Below are 22,447 nucleotides of genomic sequence, written 5' to 3'. Positions count from 1 at the left end.
CACAGTCCTAACTTGCTACCTCAAAGCAGAAACTCATTAGGATTTTATCATCTATTATCTTAATATGGATTATTTTCTCAGATCAGTTTCAATTACCTAGCAAATCCCTGAGAGAAAAGAACACAATAATAGGTGAGGGTTGCTAGTGAGAAACAGGAGGAGAAATAGCCAGAGCATAAGTGGCTACTCCAGCCAAACAGGTTTGGGTGAGGAACCTGCACAGTCTAGGTGATAATATAAAGAAAATGGAGACCTAGGCATCGTATGGGCAGGGGCTAGAAGAGAAGAGGTAGAGAAAGAAGACATAAGTACAAGGCCAAAAAAGCTTCGCTCTCTTTTATAGCTTAGCTGAGCATATTAGCCAGTCTAATATACCGTCTTCTCTCTATGGCATCTATTTTTTTCAGACTTTTTTAAGGAGAATGTGGCCATGATAGTGAAAGAAGACTTTTAGTAATCGCAGGCCATCTCCTCACCTTTCTAGTCCTTTTCTTTTAAGGTTGACAGAGAGCGAGGAAAAATATAAAACCAGCCTGACTCACAAGAGGCTAGGACATTGTTCTTCCTTATGGGCATAGAGTATAAAGCTGAGGAGAAAAGTCTTGAGGAAGCGTAGAGTATAATATCAATTAATTGGAAACAATTTTGTCAAAATCTTGGCGTTGGTTAACAGACTTCTTTGTGAAAAGCCACCTGTAAGGGAATAATCAGCTTGCAGAAATTCTATAGTATTAATATTGCCTTCACGTGGAATCTGGCTGTAAAGAAGAGTGGAATTGATAAAGAGCTAGAAGTTGTATACCATGAGTAATTCATTAGTGTTTATTAACACCTACACAATCTCATTTGCAGACTGGAATTAATAAGAAAAAAAAAGACATTGCCTTTGTGTAGTTCTGAATAGAGGATTGGAAAAAACAAAGGCATTCCTGTTGTTTTGTTAAAATGCAGGTTCTCATCCTCTAAGCTGGATATCTTTTATTACTACAAAATGAGTCTTTAGTTTATTTGCTTTTTGGAAATAACATTCTATTTGGTTTAAGACTTGGAAAAACTGGAGGGACTCTCCTGAAACTAATCAGCAAGACACAGACTCAGCCCTAACACAATTAAGGCTACTCTGTCCAAAGAAGGCAATAATAAGGGATAATGTAGTTGCTGTATACAAGAAAATGTAGGGGGGTTATGTAGAGAAAAGGGAGATGCTGACCACTTGTCTTCTATAACTATGAAATAGTTTGCAGAGGGATAAAACAACTTAATTTTAAAGGAGAACAGATCTTGGTTGACCCAAAAATGTTTTTGAGCATTAAGTCAAAAAAATTCATGGGAATGAAAACTATGTGAGAAAGGTTGGGGAGTCTCTGAGTTCTTGAGGGATAATAATCATGAACACACAGGAATTTGCTGTAATATTCTTTATAGCTTTTTGTTATTATATATATATATATAATATATATATAATATATATATTTGCCACACCATGCGGCATGCGGGATCTTAATTCCCCGACCAGGGATGGAACTCGTGTCCCCTGCAATGGAAGCACAGAATCTTAACCACTGGACCACCAGGGAAGTCCCTGTTATGAAAATATTTTAAAATAATAAAAACAGAATAATGATACCATTGTAGGAGATTATTTTCTTTGTAAAAATTTTCTGTATTTTCTGATAATCCTACAATGAACACTATATTTTTTTATAATTAGATAAAAAGTGCTTAAAGAGTGTTTATGTTGAGAAAAAAAACCTCTATTTTCTATAGATTGGAAATTTTTATATTTACTTACCAAAACATCTTTGACATTTTCCTCTAGTTTTCATTTGTCTGTCCTCTTCATTTTGTTAAGATTTAAAAAAAAAAAATATTCAATAACTTTTTAAGTGCCAATGTACTGCATGAAATGCATGGATACAAATATGACCAAAGCACAGCCTCTACCTTCACATTACTTACAGTCTTATGGGGGATACAGAGAAGTGAATGAAATAGTGGGGTAATTATCACAGCAGAGTTGTGAATAGTCGGTAATGGAAACCTAGAGGAGTGAAGTCTTGGAGGGATACTTAATATAAAATCTGCAAGAATCAAACAAAGTGAGATACATAGGCAACGTCCTAAGAAAAAAGAAAGAAAGGAGAGCATTTTAGGCACAGGAGCACTATTTGCAAAAGCAGAGTCTAGAGAATGTATAGAGAAAGGGCTGACCATGTCTAGAGAATGGTGAGAAGTTCAGTGAAGAAGGAGGAGTCAAGGTTGACATCTAGGTTTCTGGATTAGGAAAACATTTGGTTGGTAAGTGCATTTACTGAGAATAGAAACAAAGGGGGAGGAGCTGTTCCAACATTTTGGGGTTGGAGATGGATGTTGATAAATTCAATTTTGGTTATGTTGAATTGGAGTAGCCTGAAAGATGTTCAAGTGGAGAAATCTAATAGTTTAGAAGGGAAGTCTGGATTGAGGATGAAGTTTGTGATATATTAACATACAGGAATAAGATCACATGAAGAAGAGAGGGTAAAATGAGAAAAGTTAAGGGCTAAGAGTAGGACATTAAAAAAGACCAATGTTTAAGGGACTTTTGAAGGAAGTAGAGTTCCCACCAAAAAAGACTATGAAGAAGTAGCTAGGAGGAAAAGTGAGAGAGTGTCTTTTTTTTTTAACACCTTTATTGGAGTAAAATTGCTTTACAATCGTGTGTTGGTTTCTGCTTTATATCAAAGTGAATCAGTTATACATATACATATGTCCCCATATCTCTTCCCTCTTGCATCTCCCTCCTTACCACCCTCCTTAACCCACCCCTCTAGGTGGTCACAAAGCACCGAGCTGATTTCCCTGTGCTATGTTGTTGCTCCCCACTAGCTATTTTACATCTGGTAGGGTATATATGTCCATGCCACTCTCTCACTTTGTCACAGCTTACTCTTCCCCCTCTCCATATCCTCAAGTCCATTCTCTAGTAGGTCTCTGTCTTTATTCCTGTCTTGCTCCTAGTTTCTTCATGACATTTTTTCTTTTTTTTTCTTAGCTTCCATATATATAGAGAGAGATATAGATATAGATATAGCTATAGATATAGATATAGTTTTTTTTATTAGTCTGCTTTACAACAAAGTGAATCAGTCATACATATACATCTGTTCCCACATCCCCTCCCTCCTGCGTCTCCCTCCCTCCCACCCTCCCCATCCCACCCCTCCAGGCAGCCACAAAGCACCGAGCCGATCCCCCCGTGCCACGCGGCCACCCCCCACCATCCATCCACCCCATGCCCGGCAGTGTATACACGTCCATGCCTCTCTCCCGCCCAGTCACAGCGCCCCCCCATATCCCCAAGCCCACCCCCAGTAGGTCTGTGTCTCTATTCCTGTTTTACCCCTAAGTTCTTCATGACATTTTTTTTTCTTAAATTCCATATATATGTGTTAGCATACAGTATTTGTTTTTCTCTTTCTGACTTACTTCACTCTGTATGACAGACTCTACGTCGATCCACCTCACTACAAATAACTCAATTTCATTTCTTTTTATGGCTGAGTAATATTCCAGTGTATATATGTGCCACATCTTCTTTATCCATTCATCAAGCGATGGACACTTAGATTGCTTCCATGTCCTGACTATTGTAAATAGAGCTGCAATGAACACTGTGGTACATGATTCCTTTTGAATTATGGTTTTCTCAGGGTATATGCCCAGTAGGGGGATTGCTGGGTCATATGGTAGTTCCAGTTTTGGTTTTTTAAGGAACCTCCATACTGTTCTCCAGAGTGGCTGTATCAATTTACATTCCCACCAGCAGTGCAAGAGTGTTCCCTTTTCTCCACATCCTCTCCAGCATTTATTGTTTGTAGATTTTTGAAGACAGCCATTCTGTACCAGTGTGAGATGGTATATCATTGTAGTTTTGATTTGCATTTCTCTAATGATTAATGATGTTGAGCATTCTTTCATGTGTTTGTTGGCAATCTGTATATCTTCTTGGAAGAAATGTATATTTATGTCTTCTGCCCATTTTTGGATTGGGTTGTTTGTTTTTTTAAATTTTGAGTTGCATGAGCTGCTTGTAAATTTTGTAGACTAATCCTTTGTCAGTTGCTTCATTTGCAAATATTTTCTCCCATTTTGAGGGTTGTCTTTTCGTCTTGTTTATGGTTTCCTTTGCTGTGCAAAAGCTTTTAAGTTTCATTAGGTCCCATTTGTTTATTTTTGTTTTTATTTCCATTTCTCTAGGAGTTGTGTCAAAAAGGATCTTGCTGTGTTTTATGTCACAGTGTTCTTCCTATGTTTTCCTCTAAGAGTTTGATAGTGTCTGGCCTTACATTTAGTTCTCTAATCCATTTTGAGTTTAATTTTGTGTATGGTGTTAGGGAGTGTTCTAATTTCATTCTTTTATATGTAGCTGTCCAATTTTCCAAGCACCACTTATTGAAGAGGCTGTCTTTTCTCCACTGTATATTATTGCCTCCTTTATCAAAAATAAGTTGACCATATGTGTGTAGGTTTATCTCTAGGCTTTCTATCCTGTTCCATTGATCTATATTTCTGTTTTTGTGCCACTACCATACTTTATTGGTTACTGTAGCTTTGTAGTATAGTCTGAAGTCAGGGAGCCTGATTTCTCCAGCTCCATTTTTCTTTCTCAAGATTGCTTTGACTATTTGGGGTCTTTTGTGTTTCCATACAAAACTACAGGCCAATGTCACTGATGAACATAGATACTAAAATCCTCAACAAAATACTAGCAAACAGAACCCAACAGCACACTAAAAGGATCATACACCATGATCAAGTGGGGTTTATCCCAGGAATGCAAGGATTCTTCAGTATACACAAATCAATCAACATGATACACCATATTAACAAATTGAAGGAGAAAAAAACATATGATCATCTCAGTAGATGCACAGAATGCTTTTGACAAAATTCAACACCGATTTATGATAAAAACCTTCCAGGAAGTAGGCATAGAGGGAACTTTCCTCCACATAATAAAGCCCATGTATTACAAACCCACAGCCAACATCATCCTCAATGGTGAAAAACTGAAACCGTTTCCACTAAGATCAGGAACAAGACAAGGTTGCCCACTCTCACCACTATTATTCAACATAGTTTTGGAAGCTTTAGCCACAGCAATCAGAGGAGAAAAAGAAATAAAAGGAATCCAATTCGAAAAAGAAGTAAAGCTGTCACTGTTTGCAGATGGCATGATACTATATATAGAGAATCCTAAAGATGCACCAGAAAACTACTTGAGCTAATGAATGAATTTGGTAAAGTAGCAGGATACAAAATTAATGCACAGAAATCTCTTGCATTCCTATACACTAATGATGAAAAATCTGAAAATGAAATTAAGAAAACACTCCCATTTACCATTTAAACAAAAAGAATAAAATATCTAGGACTAAACCTCCCTAAGGAGACAGAAGACCTGTATACAGGCAATTATAAGACACTGATGAAGGAAATTAAAGATGATACAAATAGATGGAGAGATATACCATGTTCTTGGATTGGAAGAATCAACATTGTTAAAATGACTGTACTACCCAAAGCATTCTACACGTTCAATGCAATCCCTATCAAACTACCTCTGGCATTTTTCACAGAACTAGAACAAGATAGTGTCTTAGAAACCAAAAGGCAAAGAGGCATTTTGGTAAAAGGAAGAGGTCAATATAACCATTGGATTTAGTAATAAATTCATCATTGTAGGCTGTGGAAATTCCAATGGATCAGAGGAGTGGAAACAATATTATAGTAAGTTGCAGAGTAAATAAGAGGTGTGGACATTGAAACAGTGAGTGTAGACAACTCTTTAAAGGAACTTGGCTATTATGCAGAAGCAGTAATATTTCAGTAACTAGAACGGGACATCAGATCAAAAGGAGTCATGTTTGTTTGCTTGTTTGTTTTTTGAAATAGAGACTTAAGCATGGATCAGTGCTGTTGGGAGCTAGCAGAGAGGGAAAGATTAAAGATATAGGAGAGAAAAAGTGTGAGTTTTGGATGGGGGGCTTGATAGAGTGGCAACCCTGAGATATTAGGAAGCAGTAAGATTAAGAACATATGTTATGTGGCAGAAGTGGATCATCTGGAGAGACTGAGAGCTGAGCCGGTATGTTTATAAGTAGTATGGCAGTAAATTTGAGGTGTTCTCATATGATGGTGTTTAATTTCTCTACAAGCAGGAGGTGAGATTGTCTAAAGAGACTACAGGGCAGAGGGGTGGTGGTGGTAGAAGAGATGAGAAAATTTGGAATAGCTGCTAAAAGAGAGGGAGATAGGAGTATAACTGGGTAACATTGAAAGCAAGTCGAGATTAGAGACAAAGAATTTGCATTAGGCCAATTTGCAATTTTCTCCAACAACATTCATGAGTTCAGTACAGTAGGGCTAGAGACGTGGACATTTGGGTTGATATATATTTTGGAATTTACTGTGTGGATGCTACATTAGGACAGTGAATATGAAAGGTGAGGACATTGGCATACTGAAGTGATAGATAATGGGATCTAGACTGGATAGGGCAGGTAACATAAGGATGGTCTCTTGATTAGTATACTTTTCCCCTGATTGTGTTTCCAAGGTGTATGTAGTCCAAGAAAGCAGGTAGACAGTGGAATTACAGTTTCTGGGTTCTTAACTATGTCAAAACATTAGTAATCTTTATTGCCTAGCAGGGCTACTCGATATGTTGTATAGACTTATCAGAAGAGCAAAGATAAAAATTGAGTCTTGGAAGGGAATATGTGTTAAATATAAAATACCAATCCTTGTTACTAAGATTTTAGAGGAGAGGCTTGGCAGAGGGAAGTGGTCAATGTATAGTGATTTGGGATAACAGGGTAAGTAGTACAGTGAAAGAATAGGATTTGGATTTAGTGAGATTCTGGAGGCACAATGCAAAATGCTGGTAGTAGCTTCCTATGTCACTCCAGCTGTGGCTTGGACAGGTGTGTCCAATTGACCTAAAGGCATAAGAACAGTGGGAAAGGAAGAATTTGATAGGAGTTGGTGATTGACGTGATAAAATGGGTAAGGTGATGAATTGTAGTTGGAAGAATGTTATGAGAGAGGGAGAGAGAGAGAGAGAGAGAGAGAGAAGGTGGGAGACAGGAAAGGGACATTTATGAGGAAAATATGATGAGTTCTGTTTTGGACTTGAAGAATCTATAGTAATGATTATTAGCCACATAAACATTTTTAGTAAGATGTGTGAGACTGGATATAGCCCAAAGATCTAGCTTTAGCTGTCATCAACACAGATGTGATAGAATCCATGAAAATGAACGAAATTTCTAAGGTAATGAGTGAAAAAAAATGGCAGGGACATTAAAAACTAAGTCCACAGAAACATGTAGAAGTAACAATAACCAGTGAAGTAAATAAAAAATAAATATGTGGGGAGAAATGAAAAGAATCAGGATAGATACTGTTATGGAGGTCAGAGGAAGAAAGAGTTTCAAGATAGAGGTGATGGGTAACAATGTGCTGTGAAGAGAGAATGTGGATTTTGTTTTTATTAATTAATTAGTTAATTTAGTTTTGGCTGTGTTGGGTCTTCGTTGCTGTGCATGGGCTTTCTCTAGTTGCAGTCAACAGGGGTTACTTTTCATTGCAGTGCACAGGCATCTCATTGCGGTGGCTTCTCTTGTTGTGGAGCACGGGCTCTAGGCACATGGGCTTCAGTAGTTGTGGCACGTGAGCTCAGTAGTTGTGGCTCACGGACTTAGCTGCTCCACGGCATGTAGGATCTTCCTGGACCAGGGCTTGAACCCATGTCCCCTGAAATGGCAGGCGGATTCTTACCCACTCTGACACAAGGGAAGTCCCAGAATGTGGATTTTTTAAGAAAGAGGTTAGTGGTGAACTCTGAGAAAGCAGTTGTCCTAGTGAGGTGGGGCAAAGTAAAAATTGAAGTACTATGTATATGGAGGTTACATAGAAAAAGGAGAAAGTTTATGTACACCATTTGAAAACTTTGACCATGAAAGAAAAAAAAAAAGGTAGTAGCTAGAGAGAGCAATAGGATATCATAATAGTTGTTTTCAAGGTTGGGTATACCTATGCTTCCAAAAAGTTGTTAAATATTAAAATATTAAATTATTACATGCATGTTCTGGTTATAAAATCTTCTAGTTATTCTTCAGATCCATCAAGCTGTCATCCAATGTACAGAGCCAATAAAGACCTTTAGTTGATTGCACATTGGTGCTAAAATATTAATGCTACAGTCATGTCAGCTCATGTTTAATCATGTATAATATACCCTGACAATGTTTTCCTTTAATCTGATCTTTGGAATAGAGTCTCAAGAGTTTATGTGTCAGTATAAATGATCAGATTATAAACACAGGCTAAATTTGAAGGCTTGGAATATTAGTGGCATTTAATGCTTAGTAATAACAGTTCTAAGGTTTAATCCTTAGGATTCATTTTTCTGTTCTTTATTTCTAAATCCAGGAAAGAAAACTCTGCATCCATTTTTATAAACATAATTTATTTAGAAATAGTTCAACTCTGTAAAAATATTTTGGAACTGAATAGAGAAGCTATATTGTTTTGTTTTTTTGTTCAGTCAAAATAGAAGATTAGTGGGGAAAAGAATGAGTGGCCACTCTATTAGAAATTAGTTTCTGTTTTTGTGCCTCATTCTTCATTATGTTCTCCCTTTACCAGAGTGGTGAGAGATGGAAAAGGCACAGCCTTTGGGCTCAGGTTTCAATTCCAGTGTGAACTATGCCACTACTTAGCTGTGGGCACTTAACCTCTCTGAACTTTAGTTTTCTTACCTGCAAAATGGGGATATTATCTATTTTAGGATTTTGAGGATTTAAATTGTGTGAAACATCTAGCTGATTGTCTAGCCAAGATTTTTTTCGTTTCTTCTTGCATTTTCTTCTTCATATCAGCTACAAGGCTTATAGCCAACTATTAATTCAATCCAGGGTCATTAACAGTCATGAATTTGGTGGCCTTGGTAATGGATTCTAACAAATGTGAAGAAATGTTTTCAAAGAGTAATGCTGATGAATGAGGAAAAAGACAATGTCATATAGAAGTCATATCTACCTCTAATGAGGTGAACTCTTTTTTTTTTTAATCACATTGTGTTATTGGAGAGAGTTGAAAAGGAGGGAGATAGGGACACATTAGTTTGATGGAGAAAAATGTTCTATCACCCATCCATTCTTTAGAATAAAGATCTGCTCTTGCAACAATACATTTTGTAATCCTCATCATCACTAAATACTCCCATAAAAAGGATACAGCAATTTCTCAACCTAGCTATTTGGGGATATTTAAGTAAAAATAGAAATGGTGCAAATATACAGAATATTTTTTAAAATATTTGAATGAAATACTTCAATAGTAATTGATGATAGCACATCTCCAATTCAATGTCAGCTGCTGCCTCTAATCCTTTTTAGAAGTACGTATAGTATAAGTTATAAGTAAATAAAATAAAAATTCAATGTCAGACTCCAGCTGTCCTCTGTCCCACATAAATCCAAGTGCTTAAAACTGCAAATTAACTTTACCTACATCTATACTAGGGAAACTGAAATGCCAAGTATCTTTTCAATTATTACATACTTCAATCTCCCCAAACGCTTAATACTTCATATTATCTATTTTAAGTTTCAGCACAAACTTACATTGACATAATAATACACTGGTTTATTGTAACTTAATATATATTAAATGTGAATGGCACAGTAGATGCTGTCGATCAGGTTCACAGTCCAAATTAATTACTCATGATGATATTTGTAACATCTAAATGCTGTATAATTAGGGATAATCTAATTATTGATAGAAGAGACATGCCCGTTGGCTGGAGGCCCAAAAGGTCTGAGCTGAGGTGGAAAGGTATATTTATGCCAGGAACTGCCCAGGGATAGAGAAAGTTCTGAGATGGGAATGCCGGGAATTTAAGTGAGAAAGAGTAAGTGAAGATCCCAGGAGAAAATAGATGAAAAGGGAATAATTCAGCCTATTTTCTCCTTCCGTGCCTGAGGAATATGTAAAACCCAGGCTTTATGGAGGGCGAAGTCTCATTCAATTTTTCTCTTGCCTTCTCTTCCCCTTGTCAAAGAGAGAGAGTTAACCTAAAGAGTTGCATTATTATTATTATTATTATTGTTACAGCAAGCATAAAACTTTCTGCATCCCCAGAGAGTAAGGGTTAAGGTAAGATCACCTATTCTGGAAACTTCTTCCCCCACTCCATCTCCTCTCCCTTCCCATTCATTGAATTGGTGTGTTTTCCAGCTCCACCACTGTTCTCGATCCCAGTCACATGTTGTTTTTTTTTTGTTTTTTTTTCCAGGCTGTACTCCAGGGGGAACACACTTATAGATAGTATCCACTTTGAGGCATAATGAGTTCTAGAAGGACACATCATAGAGTGTCTGGCAATAGGTCCAACTCCAATTTAAGCCTGTGCTGTTTCCTTCCATTCTTCAAACATCTTTGGAGACCTGAGAATCAGGTAAGAACATCTAGAAACAGGGCTTTGGGTTGTTTTTTGTTTTGTTTTGTTTTTAAATAATGCTTTAGCCATCTCTGCTTTTATTTGTATTTTTTATTTATTTGGCTGTGTTGGGTCTTTGTGGCATGTAGGATCTTTCGTTGTGACAAGTGGGCTCTTCGTTGCAGTGCACAGGCTTCTCTCTAGTTTGTGCTGTGCAGGCTCTAAAGCACGCAGGCTCACTAGTTGCAGCATACGGGCTTAGTTGCCCTGCAGCATGTGGGATTTTAGTTCCCCGGCCAGGGATCGAACACACATCCCCTGCATTGGAAGGCAGGTTCGTAACCACTGGACCACCAGGGAACTCCCAAGGCTTTGGGTTTTATTAGACTGTGACTAAGGGGCAAAAATTTGGGAAATGTTGAGTGTCTTAGTGTCATGACTGTGCAGATCTGCTAAATAGGTTTATCACGCTTGAGAGTTTCTCTAAGGAACTCATACAAGTCCAAAGAATTATACCTTTGTGAGTGGGTGTGGGGGATTGAGGAGGTGGGATAAGATTGGGATTCCAAACAATTTTGACAAGCTGAAGTGGGTAAAAAATAAACAAAAGAAAGTCTATTAAAGGCAGACTCACTTAGGGAGGAATACCAGATTACAGAAATGAGTACAAGATGGTTCTGGATTGGTTATGTATAAGTATAGGAAATAATTGCCTTGGGACTGTGGGAGTCATGAGTCAAAACGTCAGTAATAAAATGCCATATGGCTGAAAATGGTGAACATTATCTCCTATATAGATATAGAGATAACTTAATAGCATGAAAGGGCTGAGATGTAATGTTCTTTTTGTATTCTGTATTAGGTTTTTATCATGTCTTCTATATGACAATATATTCTATAGATAATATATATTCTATAATATATTGCTTAAGTATCTATGGCTTAAATGACATGTGGGGTATTTAAAGAAGGACCAGGGTAAGCTAGCCAAAGTGATTCCTTTGAAAGTTTTAGAAAATTTTCTCTGTAAAATAAGCCTAAGAGAACTGAAGGGTTAGCTTAACCACATCTTCAAATAGTTGGAAAGATACCATATGAGGAGTGGAAGGGATGGATCAGGCAACTGTTCAACATATCCACTCAAGTCACACCAGAGGAGATAAGCTTTAATTATAGTGGGGCAATCAGAAGTCTGTTTTTATGTAATAACACTTCTCACTCTACAGGAAGGAAAAAGTAGACTTCTTTAATAGTAAAGATAGATTTAAACAATTTCTCTTTTGAGATTTCTTTGAATAGAGCAAACAGCTAACTTTATGAAATGACTTTATTGCAGATTAGCCATATGGCAAAGTGAATCTATTAGTAGATTTTTGGAAAGCCTTTTAAATAATAGAAGTCTGTGAAATAAGGTTCATTTGCATTGGCATCAACAGTTCAAAGGAGAAAATAGGATTCCTAAACATCTATTTTTTTTCTCATTATAATTTTGATAGCATTTGCCCTCAAGGGTGTTGTTAAACAGTTTCATAGACTATAAGATTTCCCAGACCTCTTTTACATTTGTAAATATTTAACAATGACCTTTTTTCTTTTTCAGTTCTTAATGTGCCTACGTACTTGTAATTTGTTTATCCTAGGCTGTGTTCTAACAACATAAACATGATATATGTGAAATATTTCTATTTAATCATCACATTTCTGATTTATCAGATTATTCTAGATCTTACTTAGTTTTCTCCCTCTAGAATTTTTCTCCAAGTCCAAAGTAGATATTTGTGGCAATTGCTAAAATAAAGTGAGCTACTAAGCTGCCCCTCAACTCATTTTTTATTCTGTACTGACATAAATTCTCATAATATAAACTTATTTCAAGAGATAAAATGAGCAATTGAAGAAAAGTAAGAATTTTTAATGTTCTAACTCACTGAATATATATGATTGAGCACTGTGGTAGTTATGCTGAATGGATGCTTATTTTTCTTTATTCCAATTTCACCACATCTATATCTAAATGCACTAAGGCTGGATAACCAAACAACTGGTAATTTCAGGCAATTAACAACTTGTTTGGGCTTAAAGATACTCAACACTGGTTTGTGACTATTTTTTTTTCACTGAAATTTTCAGTGGAAGTTTCACTCAATTAGTTGTTTCACTCAAAGTGAAGTGAAGAATTGGAGCAATTATCCACATGATTTAAACAAAAAATGACCTGTTTGACCTCAATTATAGTACCTGAATATTTTAAGCAAAATGTGAGTTTCACTTGAAAACTGGAAAGAATGTTGGTGTTAAACATTTACAAATGTAAAATTTGTTGAGAAACTGCCTAAATCCTCAAATTATTTGTAGGTGTATGTGTGTCTGAACATTAACTGCAATAATGCTAATTAATGCGATGCATAGTATACTTATTCCTGATAAGAAAGACATTGTTTGAAGACAAATAACATTTCTAAACTATCCTTGTGAAAACAAGCTTATTAAAAAAGGAGAAAATATAACAGAGATTCTAAGCTGTCTATAGTTACTGGTGTGGTATTGTATCAAAAATGTGTAATAAGGAAAAATAGCCTCTAAAATTAACATTTGAAATGACAGCAAGTTAAATAATACACAGCATACTAACAAGTGGCAACAAACAGTGGTGGCTGAGTAATTGGAGGTTTTTTAAATCTGCTACAAACATGCATCGTTATTCCAGTGAGCTGAAATAGGGCAACAATAGTCATTTATTGCTGAACAGAGCTTTAAAACAATAGAAAATGCAACATAATTAATTTATAATCATTACTTAGCAAATCAAGAAAACAGGAAAGCAAATCAGCCCAGATAACATGATTAAGGAATAAGTTGTAGAGTCAGTGAACTTAGAATTCTGAAATTGAGGGTGTTTGTATAACTACAGAAAAACAGACAACACAATTATATAAATTTTGGCCTAGTGTGATCAATATAAATTAGTAACAGAATGGGCATACATTTGCAATAATTAACCGTTACAATGGCACCTTCCATCCCCACCTCCCCCTCCTTCCAATTGCTAGTAGACATTTCCATATATTATCTTTTATAATTCTCACAACTACTCTACAAGATAGCCTCAGTTACATAAATATAAAAATTGAGGAATTGGAAGTTAAGAGAGCTTAAGTAAATTTCCCAATATCACATAGCCAACATGTGGTACAAGCCATAATTTAAATCCAAGTCTGTCAGAAGCTACATCACACTGCTACTTGTTGATGACAGAAAGTCTATATAGAGAAGTAGCCATTAAAACAATTGTTAGTGAATAGATGCCACTGTTTATGAATACATTTATTATGTTACAAGGTTTATTTGGAAGCCAATTTTTAATATTTACTAGCTGTGTGACTTTGGGAAAATCTTTTAATCTGGGCCCAATTTTCCTCATTTATAGAAAAAAAATCATGCAAATGTATAAAGCCTTTTCTTGGCACTTATATCTATATCATGTATGTAATTTCATCAAAACCTCTCTGCTTTCAAGATAGTAGAATAATCATGTACACAGGTAAGTGCAATAAGAGAGATATGTACAAAGTAAAGAAGTGACACAAAGGATCAATATTTATTCATCCAAAAATTGTTTATTGAGCATTTACTATGTGCTAGGTGCTGTGCTGGATGATGGAAATATGCAGTGGTGAGAAAAAGCAGATATTGCCTTGCCATCTTATAGTTTACATTTTAGTGGAAGACTCAGACAATAATAAAATGATATCATAATACTTGTATGTATACAGACTATATGTGCTCTGATGGAAAGGTATGTGCTGTTATCAGAACAAAAAGGAGAGGAATTTGACATGATATGTTGAGTTAAGAAGGCTTCAGAGAGGAAGGGTTCCTTGAACTAGGCTACAACAGAAATTTAGGAGTCATTTAAGTAGGTAAGGAGGGGAAGGGAGAAGTACAGAAATGGCTTATACAAAGACACATAAACTTAAGCAACATGACATAGTTAAGGAAATACAAGATGTAAATGGAGAATTGTCAGAAGATGAGGCTGGAGAGGTGTATAGGTACCAGTTCATAGAGGGTCTCATATGCTACTGAGTTTAAATTTAATTCTGAATGTGATGGGCAGTCGGTGGAGGCTTTTTAAGCCAGGAGGTGATGTGATCAGATATATATGTTAGGAAGATCATCTTACCCTTCCTTCAAAGTCCAACTTAAATCTTAAATTCTAAAAAGCCTTCTTTTATTTTCTCATCTTGTAAGAATAAATCTTTTCTTTTTCCATTATGACAACATACAATCTGCTTTCTATCAATATTACTGACGTATGAGTCTGTCTCCCACATTAGATTATAAACTTCTGAAAGTTGGGACATATCTTGATCTCCTACCATATCTTCAGGGGAAAGGCGCATGTAAAAAGCCAGAGAGATAAAAAGAAGAGTCGCAGAGGCTTCACAAGTTAGACTCCCAGTTTAGGTCCAGAAAGCAAGTTAAGGAGACTATTTGGAGGCTCTTGAAATAGTCTAGATGAAAAATGAAGGTGGGGAACAGTAAAAGGAGGAATGAAGAGGAGAGGACAGATCTAAGAAATTCATTTATACATGCATTTAATTTTTTCACAAGGATTTATTGAGCCCCTTATATGTGTCAAGAACTAACTTGGCTGTTGAAGATACATCATCAAACAAGACAAATATAGTTCTTGTCCCAGTGAAGTTGGATGAAGTACAACATGGTAGTTCAGAGCACTGGCTCTGAAACAGCTGGGAATTGAACCTAGGTTCTCTCAGTTAGTTGTGTGACCTAGGACAAATTATTTAACCTTTCAAATCCTCCTCATCTATTAAATAGAGATATGAAAATCACCTGTCCCATAATAAGTTTTCAATAGATATTAGTAAAATTATTATTAATAAGTGATACAAAAGTAAAATAGAGTGGCTTGAAAGTGTTTGGCAGGAGATTCTAATCTAGTGGAAGGGGTGGAGCCAGAAAAAGCTTTCCTAAGGAAAGGAAGGGGGCAGTTACATTGGGCACCCATGGACGAGTAGGAATTAGCTAAGCAAAATCTGAAGTGCGGGAAAGAAGGTGGGGAAAGGGTCAGTGTGACTGGAATTTAGTAGTAAAATTAGGCTGGAGAGATACACAGAGCCTAATAGGCCATTGAAAGGAGTTTGGATTTTATTTTAGGCATATTGAAGATCTGGTGAATGTTTTCAGAAAAAGAGATAGGATGGTTTCATTTGTGGAGAACTGAGTGAAATTGTCAACTGGATGTGGGAAATGAGGAAGGCAGAGAAGTGAAAGATAATTACAATGTTTCTAACATAAATGGTTGTGTGCAAGGTGATAGGGAGAAATAATGAATTTGGTTGGTTACACATTGAATTTTAAATGACTGAGGGATTTCATGTAAAGGTGTTTAGCAGGTGTTCAAAGATTACATTCAGAGTCAGGGAAAGGGTCTGACTGAAGATATTGATTTAGGAGTTATCAGTGTATAATGGTATAATGGGCTGGTTGAAGCTATAGGAGTAGATGATGGATTGGATATGAGAGAGAGAGAGAATGAGAGAGAGAGAGAGAGAGAGAGAGAGAGAGAGAGAGAGAGAGAGAGAGAGAGAGAGAGAGAGAAATAAAAGAAAAAGAAAGTCTATATTTTAGAGGTGCTCAGAGAAAGAGGAGTCATCATAGAAGACTGAGGAAAGGTCAGAAACTTATGAGAGAAATTGAAAGATACGTCGAGAGAGAAGCTAAAATGAAATATAGTGAAGCACGAACATATTTTATAATCTTTCAGACACAATCTGAAATGGATCATCCTGTTGAGTGTTTGGTGTGAGCACTCTGGCATAAACTTTTATAATATATTGTTCCCTGATGAAATCTGTAATCCCCAGTTGTCTGGAATCTATCAAAAGTCAGTCAAACCCACCTTGCATTAGTTCTATTCTGGGAAATGACCATTCATCGTTGAGGAAATAATATATCTCAGTTGAGTGCTAAATATTGCTAATTTCCATCATTTAACTACTTGGATAATCATATGTAGATGAAATAACAGGGAAAGGTAGAACAAGTGATGTACCAAAAGAAAATGGTCAAATTTCCAGAGTAAATACAATGGACACGAACAGAAGTGACTGCATTGTAAATCCATACTTTTCAGAAACATTATGTATCATGCATGCCAAAACACACATACACATAAACACAAACTCACATTTTGCTCCAATATAAAGAAATTATATTCAGTCCCCCCAAAGCAACAGGCTTTCTCATGCTTCAGGACTTTTGTATATGCTGTTTCCTTTTGCCTAGAATATCTCTACTAATCTTCCCCTTTCCCTGCTCTCCCTCCTTCCATCTTCAGGACAGACGCAAGCAAATCTCCATTTTCCCTTAAAGACTAATCTCTTGGAAACTCTCCAAACATCTCTCTCACTCAGGCTGTCCCAAATTGCCATAACACTGAGTACTGTCACCTTTCCTGTACTCCTAAATCACATTATACCTATAATTATAAAAGTTATCACACAGATATACTTTTATTTATCCATTCTCCAGTATTCTTCTCCCACTAGACCATTTCATTTGTAATAAACTTTTTACTCTAAAACTGTTTTAGATTTACAGAAAAGTTGTGAAGATAGTACAGACAGTTTCCATATATCCCACACCAATTTCCTCTATTGTTAACATTTTACATTAATAGGTACATTTGTCACAACTGATATTGATACATAATTACTAACTAAAGTCCATACTTTATTCAGATTTTCTAAGTTTTTATTTAATGTTATTTTTTTTGTTGTTCTGGGTTTCCATCCAGGATATCACATTACATTTTCTAGACTGTTTATCGACATAAGCTACCATGTTTTGTTCATTTCTCTATCACCACTACCTAGTAGAGTGCCTGTAGATGCTTGGGAAATATTTGTTGGATTAGTAGAAGGATGAATGAATACAGAAATTGGTGAATAATATTTTGCAAAATATCATCAGGTATACAGTGATATTCTCTGTATATATATATATATATATACATATATATATATATGTATATATATATACACACATACATATATGTGTATTTATATGTATATAATTGTAGAGAATTTAGAGAAGAGTCAAGAGGTAATATACTCTCTACCAAGGACAACTTTTATCTCTCCTGATAGTGTTATGATTAGAGAATAGATTTCTGACTTTAACTACACCAAGATAAAAAATACATATTGCAGATTTCATATTACACTACATATTATTAAATCTCCAATTACAAAATAAGATACTGCAAATGACTATGAAAGTCAACTGGAAAAATGATCCATTGAAACAGAAAATTAAATAATTAAATAGCATAATTTCTTGTATTTCTCTAATATTTTATTGGCAGAGCTCTTACACATGTATTATTTTACTTGAGCTTCATAACAACACTGTGTAGATACCTTAATACTAAACATTTTTAAATGCCATCGCTAAGAACTTTGCTGTGGTGACACAGATTTAATAAAATTTACAACTGTCAGACTAGCACAGCATGACCCAGTAGGAGCTAATGAGTATCAATTATGCTGCCAAGGCTCAGGTGAACAGAGCAGAATCAAGATGGAACTGTTGAGGATTCCTCTACTTATGCAGACTTAGAACATTATGAAAGGAATATCTCATAAATTATGTGGCCAAAACAAGGCTTTGGGCAGCTGATTTCTATTTCTGCACAGAATAACTGTGGATGAGACAATCTTGTACCCAGGATGAGGGCTAGGATCTTCCCTTGGAGTTGGTCCTAGGCTGGATCAAGAAAGAGGAGAATGTAAATGAATAATCAAAAGTAGTAGGTTAAACAGAGATTAGGTCTGATAGAGATAGGTCTGGAGGGAACAAATAGTAAAGGAATCTTCTGTAGCAATAAGGTATTATCTGAAGAAATGGGCTGGAAGTGAAAGTAACGGAATGGAGGGTGGGGTTTGGCAGAGATATCCTCTACTGAAGATTTTGCAGAAAGAGTAGCTCATCCTGGACCAAATGCTACAATGAGGGGATTTCCAAATGGATTCGTTGTGCTGAAAAAAGTTTGTAGCCAAATATTTCTGTCAACACCGTGGTTACAGCCTTTTCTTGACATACTATGCACAGAGTGAGCTTTTCTGGCTTTAAAGACTCCCAGCCCTTGGGGACAAAATTCTATGCTTTCTTTAGACTAGGAGTTCCTACCTCCCCCTTGCCCACTGAAAAAAATCCGTTTTAGAAAAAAGGCATTCTACACTAGAAGGGAGTTGAAGAAATTGTTACTCTATGATTTTTCCTTTGGGGTCAAGCCAGCCTCCTTGCAGCCTTGTATTTGACCATGATACTGACAACTCAGGCTCGATGGGAAGAAGTCCTGCAATGTAAAACAAGTTTTATATTGTGATATTTTACTTGTATTTTGTTTTCTATAATTTATCCTTACTTATTTTATTCATTTAGTTCTAGGACAAACTAAAGCAGGGAACAATAATAAATATTTTAGCTATAAAAAGTTTTTCCAATGATTGAAAAAGAAGACCTGCCAGAACATATGTCAGGGATGATACACAGCTCATTTCTATAATGGTTATAAGGTAAGGTTCATTAAATATTTTCGGGCAGCTTGATTTTTATCTCTGAAAACAAGATAGGATTATTTATCATAATGAATGAATATTTCTAAATCAGGATCTTTATTCAAGTAAATGTGACTTACCGTATATAATTGATCTAATTCTAATTTATCCATTAGGCATGTAAATCAAAATGCAGATTATTTTTAGAAGTATAAGTAGAAAAGTGAAAGGAATTTGCTTTAAAATTGCAAGTATATTAGCTTCTATGCTAGGTGGAGGTGATCTAATCTAAGCAGAGCCCTGTGCTTCTGATAAAGGTTTTAGTGCTGGTTCTAATCAAGTTGAGATCAATAGTGCATTGTTCTCTTTCTATAATTCAGATGAAACAAATGGATTACATTAATTCAGGCCTCAGTAGATGGATAGCCATATCAGAGTAAGACAATTAAGACTGAAAAGTATCCTTAATTGAAGAGCTAACATGGATGCAAGGACTGAATAAATTCTAAAGGCTCCACTCTTCTGTCTAGTCATTCATGTAGAGTTTACCAAAGTAACAACTGCCTGAAATCTCTGTAGTAGGAGGGAAATTCAGTATGCTAGGAAGAAAAGCATACTATGGGTGGGTAAATGGACTAAGAATGTCCTTTGCCAGTAGCAGATGGTAGCCATGGGTGGGCCATTATGAAGGCCTAATAGTCTGATGACTCCTCCTTACTTGCTGATGTCAGGCTGAAAATTTTTCTGACTACATGTACTATACTGACTCTTTCAGGTAACTGGAGCTCAGTATTGCAAGACAAGTGATTTAATAGAGATTTTATGATAGTCACTACATTTTCAGGAATTTGAAGAGAGTATGGCCCCAAGTTGGAGTTTCTTTTATTAAGACAATTTTTTAAGAGAAGTTTTAGGTTTATAACAATATTGAGAAGGAGGTATGGATTCCCATATATCCCCTGCTCCTACACATGCATAGCCTTCTCCATTATCAACATCACTCACCAGAATGGTACTTTTTTTTTTTTAACCATGGCTAAACCTACACTGACACATCATAATCACCCACAGCCCATAGTTTACTGTAGAGTTCACTCTTAGTGCTGTACATTCCATAGGTTTGGAAAAATGTATAATAACATGTATCCATCATTATAATTCCATACAGAGTACTTTTCTCTGCCTGAAAAATCCTCTGTGCCCAAAGTTCTTTCTCCTTTTGCATAAATTATCGATCATCTCTTTTTCACAGCTTACCTACTACCAGTTCTCCACCCCAATGACTAAAGGAGAAATGTATTTATACTTCACAAGTTATCTTTTAAAAAATATTTATTTATTTATTTATTTATTTATTTATTTATTAAATTTTGGCTGTGTTGGGTCTGCTGCTGCGTGCGGGCTTTCTCTAGTTGCGGTGAGCCGTGGCTACTCTTCATTGCAGTGCACGGGCTTCTCATTGTGGTGGCTTCTCTTGTTCCGGAGCACGGGCTCTAGGTACACGGGCTCAGTAGTTGTGGCACACGGGCTTAGTCGCTCCCTGGCATGTGGTATCTTTCCTGACCAGGGCTTGAACCCATGTCCCTTGCATTGGCAGGCAGATTCTTAACCACTGTACTACCAGGGGAGTCCCACAATGCTATCTTATCCAGGCAATATAAATCATTATCATAGAACATGAGTAGAATTGGAAGGTTTCCATATGCAACTTGATATTACACGTATCACTTCTGTATTGAAATCAAGTCTTTTCAAGAGATGTGATACATTTTTTTTCAAATTCCTTGTATTAAAAGCCTGCTTGTTGGTCAGCAAGGGAATATTATTTCTACCACCTTAATAAAATTGGAAATTGGATTATGTAACATACAATATGTTCTAAATAATTCTTTACCCATTTTATTAAACATACTCAGATGTTCTAGCATCCATGTTTATATTATATTCTGTTGTAAGAAGAATAGCAATCAGAACATATGATCACCACTGTTTATGTCAGAATGGGAACTCAGAGGAAAGCATGATAGACCATATGCCATGAGAGGCGAGTAACTGGAGTCTAACACGCCCAGTGGGATGGCCACTTTGGAATAAATTTAGTTGCAGATAATAAAAAGACACACTGAAAGGCAGGTGGGAGCATTTAGAAGGCATAGTGGCAGCTAAGAGTTGGTAATCAAAGTAGTAATAGGGAGGTAGTAAATGAGTGTCCCCAAATCAGGTGAGGGCCTAAGAGGAGAAAGGAGGGAGGGCAGGAGATCAGGGCAGACATAAGGAATGAGTGAGAAGGTGGCAAAAGTTTAGGGGACTGGGCCTGATGAGAAGGAAATGAGGGAGTAAGGAGAGAATGCAAAGGAGAGAGAAAGGGTGAGTTCTTGAGGGAAGAACCATGGAGGAAGGACGTGGAGAGAGTGCAAAGGGGCTCAGGAAGCCTGAACATGGAATAGGGAGAGAAGGAAGTGGGAAGGCAGAAGCAGGAGGGGGTTGGGAAGGGAGGTTGAAGGAGATGAGGTATTGTGGAGGCAATCAGCTTGTTATTACAGATTTTATGTTTTGCAAGCAAAGAGGATGGATGACATCTACGGATAATTTAATTTCTATTAATTTGAGTCACTTATTTAATTCCTATTTCTTTGCTCCAGTGAGTTTGAACAATGTGGCTCCTCAAATTGTTTTGGGGCATAGGCAGAGTAAATAAATTATATATGTAATCAAAGTATTAATAAATAATACAACTCTTTCACTACTAATCTACCTTCTAAAAAAGAGGTACAGTTAAGATTAAGCAATGGGATAATTAACAATGGCATGTAGCCACCTGTTTGGAAGAGATGTTAGTTACTGAGAAGACTGGTATTATAGCTATCTTTTCTTTTCAAAGAAGTTTAAAGTGTTGCTTCTTTTTCTGAAATACTTCCATCTTGAATTTGTGATAATGCGAGAATGTGCACAAGTTTAAATGGTCATAGAAACTACAAAAGGCAGTGTGCAAGAAGTAGCATTAGCTTTTACTTTAAGAAAATATTTGCAATATCAGTGTTTATTAAATCTGTACATACAGCATATTCATTTCTCTGATATTGAATATGAATGTTACATTTTAAAGATATTGTCTTTCCCATACATACATTCTTAACTATACATATTTCAAACACTTTCTAAAGGAAATTAAGATCATTCAAAAAATGATTTTTATTCCTCTTGTAAAATATGTTAAAAGGTAAGTCATTTCTCTGCCATTTAATAAAGCAATTTATGCTCTACTGTGGCCTCATTTAAAGAAGCATATATGAAATTTAAAATATCTAAATTTGAATGTGCTCCTTTCTGGGGATATCCAACAAAATTTTTTTAGGTGGAACAGTTG

The sequence above is a fragment of the Hyperoodon ampullatus genome (genome assembly GCF_949752795.1).
Source record: "Hyperoodon ampullatus genome assembly, chromosome: X".
Classification (NCBI taxonomy): domain Eukaryota; kingdom Metazoa; phylum Chordata; class Mammalia; order Artiodactyla; family Ziphiidae; genus Hyperoodon; species Hyperoodon ampullatus.
This window is presented reverse-complemented; position numbering follows the sequence as displayed.